Here is an 8,519-nt window from a genome sequence, read left to right on the forward strand (position 1 = left end):
AGTCTGTGATTCCTGTGTCAATAGATATGCAAATGCCGGTTAAGGGGGTTAAGATGTCTGGTGTCCTGAAACGTGGCAGGAAGCAACAGAGTATGTATCATTTCACTGGAGGCCATTGCCCCCCGAAACACCGGTGGTGGTGGAGGTTGTTCAGTGATCCCCTAAGGGTGCCAAAGGGTGCCAGTCACCACCTAGTAGCTCCTCATGTGCTTATAATCGCAAGAGGAGCGCTAGGAGAGAGCACTCTCAATGTCCATTTTAACAGAAGCTAGAGCTACAGCAGCCTCTGCCCAATCCGAAGAAGTGCCTGGGCACGCTTCGGAGGTGGGCGCGAGAACCGTCTGATCTTCCAGATCGGAGCACGATCTTAAATGAGCAGGAAGCAGCTCATTCCTCGTGAGAGCAAAGAGCATAGCGCGGATAGGAAGTACGCAAAAACTAGTACTTGCTTTTTTTTTTAAACAATAAACATGCGATTTCTCTTCAGTGATCGGCCATGGAGAGCGAGGCACACATCTCACATAGAATCAGCAAGAATACTTAGAACTTTCTTTTTCTTTTCCTTTTTTTTATAACTAATACTTTCATCTGCGTGACACACACACACGGTCTCTGAAGACAAAGAAACCTGAGGATGTTTCCGTTTCTCACGTCTATTTATAACTTGCAGGTGCACGTTATCAGTGACGTCACCTGCCGAGGTTATTTGAGCCAATTCTTGGCGTGTTTGACACACATGCTTCACAACCGGTCGAACAAAGAATGTTCTCATTAGCACTATTGAGCGCAGCATCGAGAGTAGCTTTTGATAGGGAACTTTAGATAGTTTTATTCAGTATTACATTTTTAAATGATTAAATATATACAAAAATATATACTTAATGTCTTAGTTGAAAAGGCACTCTACAGTTTGGATAAATGTATAATGTTCAATATAACTTTAAACTGTAGTATTTTCATGTAATTGCAATAAACATACAATTGATAGAAAATATTAATTTAAAACAAAGTGTATTAAAGTGTAAAGGTCTTCAAAAGTGTGCATCTTTTGGCAACAATGAAATTTGAGAATTTCTGAGAGACATGATGACCTGAAGCAGCCAGTTCTTCAATGGGTATCTTTGTGATGTATGACATGAAGCCCACAATGGAAAATATGACGATCCCAGCAAACACACTGGTGCAGGAGTTTATACAGCACACAATGACAGAATCTCTACAGGAGGAACAAGAATTAAGTCATCTGAATCACAAGACAACAAATGTACATTGTAAACTGAACATAACTTCAAAGGCACTGTGTTAAAGACAGTAATGCATTTAAGACTGTATGACATGTAATCATCATAAATACATAATTTCTGCACATTTGGACAGAGACTAGTAGTTCTTACCTGTAGACATCATTGTTGTAGGAGTTGTAGCTGCCCAGAGCAATGAGGGAACCTAAACCCAGACCATAAGAGAAGAAGATCTGAGTGGCAGCATCCAACCACACCTGAGAATAATTTAGAAATTAGAAATATTGATAGTACCAGAAGTTAGAGAACAGGGCAATGTCTGTAAAATGTGTCCATAATTGTTCAATTAAATCCTCTGTCGACTAAAATAATGCTAAAGTGTACTTTTTTTAACAAGAGTTTAAATTCATTAAAGTGATACTGCTTTATTGACATAAATATATACAATTGTACAATTCAGTGTATTTCATTAATAAAGAGTGTGTATAGCTTTGAATTAGTATTCTATGATTATTCATGGGTTAACATTGCTACTACTGGCTCCCTATCAACCATCGTCTAGATTTTAAAATCTTGCTTATAAAGCCCTGAATGGTTTAGCACCTCAGTATTTGAATGAGCTCTTGTTACATTATAATCCTCCATGTCCGCTGCATTCTCAAAACTCAGGCAATTTGATAATACCTAGAATATAAAAATCAACTGCGAGCAGCAGATCCTTTTCCTATTTAGTGCCTAAACTCTGAAATAACCTACCTAACATTGTTCGGGAGGCAGAAACACTCTTGCAGTTTAAATCTAGATTTAAGACCCATCTCTTTAACCTGGCTCACACATAACATAACATACTAATATGCTTTTAATATCCAAATCCATTAAAGGATTTTTAGGCTGTATTAATTAGGTAAACCAGAACCGGAAACACTTCACATAACACCCAATGTATTTGCAAAATCATTAGAGAATGGCATCTACGCTAATATTTGTCTGTTTCTCTCTTATTCCGAGGTCACGTAGCCACCAGATCCAGTCTGTATCCAGATCAGAAGGTCATTGCAGTCAGCTGGATCCAGTACATATCCAGACCAGATAGATATTGGATCGGCACCTAGAAAGGACCTCTACAGCCCTTAAAGACAGCAGAGACCAGGACATCTAGAGCCCCAGATACAGATCACCTTGTCTCAGATTACCACCAGGACAAGACCACAAGAAACAGATCATTCTTCTGCACAATCTGACTTTGCTGCAGCCTGGAATTAAACTGCTGGTTTCATCTGGTCAGAGGAGAACTGGCCCCCAAACTGAGCCTTGTTTCTCCCAAGGTTTTTTTCCCCATTCTGTCACCGATGGAGTTTCAGTTCCTTGCCACTGTCACCTCTGGCTTGCTTAGTTGGGGTCACTTCATCTACATCGATATCATTGACTTGACTGCAAATAAATGCACAGATACTATTTAAACTTAACAGAGATGACAACATTGAATTCAATGATGAACTGCCTTTAACTGTCATTTTGCATTATTGTCACACTGTTTTCCTAATGATTGTTGTTCAGTTGCTTTGACGCAATGCATTTTGTTTAAAGTGCTATGTAAATAAAGGTGACTTGACTTTACTTGACTTAAACGGAACTGAAATTATGATATCACTGAATTCAGTGATGAACTGCCTTTAACTGTCATTTTGCATTATTGACACTGTTTTCCAAATTAATGTTGTGCCGTTGCTTGGATGCAAACCTTTTTGTTTAAAGCACTATATAAATAAAGGTGACTTGACTTGACTTGGCTATTACAGTTTAGTTATTCCCTAAAAATGTCATCAGGTTATGTGAATGATCTTAAAATATATACATATGTTTTAAGATCTCAGATTCAAGACTTCATCATTTAATATATAACATTTTATTTAAAATATCAAATAAATTTCGGGTATGTTTAATTTTACCTCAGATTTCAAAAGCTTGTTGAAGTCTGGGGTGACATAGAAGAGGATGCCATCTATTGCTCCAGGGAGAGTGACTCCACGGAAGAACAGAATAAAGAGCATGAAGTAAGGATACGTGGCAGAGAAATACACCACCTAATAAGGAGAGGAGATAAATGATAAGAAAGAGAGAGAGTGTCATAGAGTAAATAATTTTAAATTAGGTGTAGAGGACAACATTATTAACTTGTTGGTGTAATGATTTCACTGGCTTATGTTTGATGATTGGTAGGAACATGGTTCCCTTTCAGTCGGTCACGTTCGACGTTATGAATGGGATCTCGCCCGAGAGCCCAATCACCTTCGAGTGGTACAAAACGAGCCAATGGTACACAAAGTACCTTGGTCTGCGGAATTTGCATCGCGAGCCCCGCCCGCAGAGCGGGTATATAAGGAGCAACGCGAGCAACTCGCATTCAAGCTTTCGCTTTGGAGCCGAGCACATCGCTTGCTGCAATCACCGGAGTGTTTACAAGCAAGAGCTTGTGTTGGTGTGACGGCGCGATTCAGCGGTTCGTCTGGGTTTCCTGCGACAGCTCCCGCGTTCCCCTGAGCGCTTCAACACCCCTAAAAGAGCAATTTCTCTCACAAAAGAGATACGGCGTGTGTTTCTGGGTGCGGTCGAGATATGACCATCTCGGCGTTGAGATCGAGACTCGATTACCTTAAAAGGTATAGAGTCCCCTCTGCCACACCCCGTTCTATCTTTTCTTCTCGTAAGAGGGCTAATTCGGCTGGTGGCCAGGGTGACCTGAGGGTTACTGTGTGGGCTTCCCCGACGAGCGAACCTCCTCGGGCCACACCCCCCTCTTATACGCCGCAGCCGGTTGAGTTCCCGGATGAGTTTGCTGGACCCTCTCAGGCTCCTGACATCTCATTCGGGGCTCGCGAAGAGGACCGTATGTCGATCACCGCATCACAAGGCGGGCTTGAGTCCTCGGGAGATGAGGGTTCGGCTGCGTTGCCTCCCTCAGGAGTGCCAGCGTTGTCCGAGTCCGATCCCGAGCTGACGGCCGCGCTTTCCCGGATCGCCAGCACCCCCCTCTGGTTCCTTTCTTCCCAGAAGTGCACCAGGAAGTAACTAGTTCATGGAAGGCACCTTTAACTTCCCGAAACCGTTCTGGTTCTTCCTCCGCCTCCACTGCCCTCTACCTCCGGGTCCCAAGAGGCCACGAATGACAGCTGGCAACGTGCTTCCTGGCCGCTCTCGTTCTCCTCACCCCTTGCCAGTTTCCATGCAACGACGGCTCAAGAACGCTTTGCCTTCTCATGCCCTCTTTGCCACTTGGAGTCAGACGAGTGCCCGCACTCCGCTCCCGCTAAGGGACGCTATGCCTCCCATGCTGGGGCTGTCTGCTCCACCACGCTGCCCCACTGTGGGTACGCCTGTAGTCCCCTTGACCCCGCTGGTTTGGTTCCTGGGAGCCTGGCTAGAGCTCCCCAGGCCTTCCCGCTGGCTCTTCCGGACACTCAGGCTCAGCTACGCGATTCAGTTCGCCCGGCGTCCCCCCAGGTTTCGGGGTGTCTATGCGACGATGGTGGGAAAAGATGCCCCTGTCATACGCGCGAAGGTAGCGACCCTGCTGGCAAAGGGCGTGATAGAACCCTTACTTCATAGTACCCAAGAAGACAGGTGGGTTACGACCAATTCTGGACCTGCGTGCCTTGAACCGAGCCCTGCACAGACTCCAAGCGCATTTTCGAATGCATTCGTCCGATGGATTGGTTTGAAGCGATCGACCTGAAGGACGCGTACTTTCATGTCTCCATTCTTCCTCGACACAGACCGTTTCTTCAGTTTGCTTTCGAGGGGCAGGCATATCAGTACAAGGTTCTCCCATTCGGGTTGGCCCTGTCTCCCCGCGTCTTTACGAAGGTCACGGAGGGAGCCCTGGCTCCTCTCAGGGAACAAGGTGTCCATATCCTCAACTACCTCGACTACTGACTGATCCTAGCTCACTCTCGAGAGCGGTTGTGCGAGCACAAGGATCTGGTGCTCAGACACCTCACCTGACTGGGTCTTCAGGTCAACTGGGAAAAGAGCAAACTCTCCCCGGTGCAGAGGATCTCTTTTCTCGGTATGGAAATAGACTCGGTTGCCATGTTCGCGCAGCTTACGAACGAGCGCACGCAGTCACTGCTGAATTGCCTGAGACAATTCGAGGGCAAGAGAGCGGTTCCACTGAAACTGTTTCAGAGGCTCCTGGGGCATATGGTGTCCACGGCGGCAGTCATACCGCTCGGGCTACTCCTTATGAGACCGCTTCAGCACTGGCTTCACGACCGAGTCCTGAGATGGGCATGGCAACAGGGCACGCTCCGAGTGACCATCACTCCGGCCTGCCGCCGATACTTCACCCCGTGGTTGGACCCCTCGTTTCTACGGGCCGACGTGCCCCTAGAACCGGTGTCCAGACATGTTGTTGTATCAACAGATGCCTCTGCCACGGGCTGGGGTGCCATGTGCAACGGGCATGCTGCGTCAGGCTCCTGGACAGGACCCCGACTTCAGTGGCATGTCAATTGCCTCGAGTTGCTAGCAGTACGTCTTGCTCTGCACCGCTTCAGGGCCCTGCTGAAGGACAAGCACGTTCTGGTCCGTACGGACAACACTGCGACCGTAGCGTACATCAACCGTCAGGGTGGTCTACGCTCCCGCCGCATGTCGCAACCTGTTGCCATCTCCTCCTGTGGAGTCACAAGCATCTGAGGTCGCTTCGTGCCATTCACATTCCGGACAGGCTAAATCATGCAGCTGACGAGCTCTCACGACAGCAGTCTCGCCCCGGGGAATGGAGACTCAACCCCCAGTCGGTTCAGCTGATTTGGGAACACTTCGGAGACGCTCAGGTAGACCTGTTTGCCTCTCCAGAAAATTCTCACTGCTAGTTGTTTTACTCCCTGACCGAGGGCACCTTCGGCACGGACGCCCTGGCACACAGCCGGCTGCTGGGCCTGCGCAAGTATGCATTTCCCCCAGTGAGCCTTCTTGCACAGACGTTGTGCAAGATCAGGGAGGACGAGGAGCAGGTCCTCATGGTTGCGCCTGAGGACCCCTGGAAATGCCCAATTGGGTCAGTGCTTTCCTTTCTTCAGGAGGTTTTGGAACGAAGGCTGTCTCCTTCCACCCTCAAGGTCTATGTGGCTGCCATTTTGGCTCACCATGACCCTGTTGAATGTAAGTCTCTTGGGAGGCACGATCTGATCATCAGGTTCCTGAGAGGAGCAATGAGGCTCAATCCGCCTCGCCCTCAGCAAGTCCCCTCTTGGGACCTCGCAGTGGTTCTATCAGCACTGCAGAGAGCTCCCTTCAAACCCTTGCTCTCAGTAGAGCTAAAGTTTTTATCTTTGAAAACTGCACTCCTGACGGCTTTGGCTTCGGTGAAGAGGGTCGGGGACCTGCAGGCATTTTTACTTGATGAAGCGTGCCTGGAATTCGGGCCAGCTAATTCTCATGTTATCTTGGGTACGTGCCCAAAGTTCCCACCACTCCCTTTAGGGATCAGGTGGTGAACTTGCAAGTGCTGCCCCTGGAGGAGGCAGACCCAGCCCTGGCGTTGCTCTGTCCAGTACGTGCGCTCCGCACCTACATGGACAGAACTCGCTGCCTTAGGACCTCAGACCAGCTCTTTGTCTGTTACGGAGGCCAGCAGAAGGGAAAGGCTGTCTCCAAGCAGAGGTTATCCCACTGGATAGTGGATGCTATTGTCCTGGCTTATCAGGCTCGAGACCTGCCATGGCCCCTAGGGGTGAGAGCTCACTCAACTAGGAGCGTAGCTTCCTCCTGGGAGCTGGCGCATGGCGCCTCGCTAGCAGACATCTGTAGAGCTGCGGGCTGGGCAACACCTAACACGAGGAGTGTAGAGCCCGTGTCCTCCCGGGTACTCGCCACTTCGGGCCAGTAAGGACCTGCTCGGTGTCAATCCGCTTGCTGGGCCATTCCACTCCGCGGACTGGATGCGTGCGCTATTCCCCTCAGGTGAGTTCCTCAGTCAGAACCCTGGGTTCCTCCAGCACTGTTGATGTCCAACACTTGCGTACATGCCCTTTGGTCAGCCATGTGTGGGACTAGGTGCCTCCATGTGTCGTGATTCCCCCTCTGGGTAATCCCACGTGTGTATGTCCACAGTAAGTCTCTCCGCAGCATGTGTCTTTCCCTTGGCAAGCCCCTTGCCAGCTCTGTCGTTGAAACTTCCACCCTGCGGGCTGGGTACCTCAGAGTTCTTATGTATCACCACCTTGGTAGATACCTGCCTTCTGTAAGTCCTCCCACGGGAAGGCAGCCTGCTAGCATATGTCCAGCTGGAATATGCTACCCAGTGTATTCTGTGCGAGCTATAGGCCCTCACTCGTGCTGGCCTCACGACAGGGTGCTATCACTCACACGGGTCGCTGGAAGACAGCCATGTGGCGTTTTGTAAGGGAGCCCATTCGTAACGTCGAACGTGACCGACTGAAAGGGAACGTCTTGGTTACGTATGTAACCCTCGTTCCCTGAAGGAGGGAACGGAGACGTTACGTCCCCTTCCCATATCGCTGTTCCGCTGAACGGCCGGGTCACTGGCTCGGCTCCTCAGCGAAGACTTGAATGCGAGTTGCTCGCGTAGCTCCTTATATACCCGCTCTGCGGGGAGGAGCTCGCGATGCAAATTCCGCAGACCAAGGTACTTTGTGTACCATTGGCTCGTTTTGTACCACTCGAAGGTGATTGGGCTCTTGGGCGAGATCCCATTCGTAACGTCTCCATTCCCTCCTTCAGGGAATGAGGGTTACATACGTAACCAAGACGTTTTGCTGTGTAGGGTAATACTTGTACTTTATTAGCGATGTCCATCAAGGTTATAGACTGCCAGAAAAATGCATTTATTCTTGCAAGCATCACATTAAAATGCAATTATCCTCAGAGAAAAAGCAGATAAAGGAAGCAGTTTTCATTTCTTGCCAGGAAAAATAAATAATAAATAAATACATAAAATAGCTTAAAATTTAATGCAAAGACATGTCTGTTGGCTACTCATCAAACTGCTTAAACTTTGCAATTTCTGCACCACTTATGTTGCCAAATGAACTGGGAAAAGTAATGCATAATATATATAATAAAGGCTTTTTTTATTTTACATGTCTAAAAAGTAATGAGATTAAACTGAAAAATAAAAGTGTTTCTGAAGAGATCACAAAACTGTGTAAAGCACAAACTCTGCAAATAAAAGTCAGAATCAAATTCTTGCAAAAAATAAATAAAAAAATCTTCTTTAGATAATTTTGTTAAAAAATTCCATCATTATAATTG

The sequence above is a fragment of the Carassius gibelio genome, chromosome A4 (genome assembly GCF_023724105.1).
Source record: "Carassius gibelio isolate Cgi1373 ecotype wild population from Czech Republic chromosome A4, carGib1.2-hapl.c, whole genome shotgun sequence".
NCBI classification, from domain to species: domain Eukaryota; kingdom Metazoa; phylum Chordata; class Actinopteri; order Cypriniformes; family Cyprinidae; genus Carassius; species Carassius gibelio.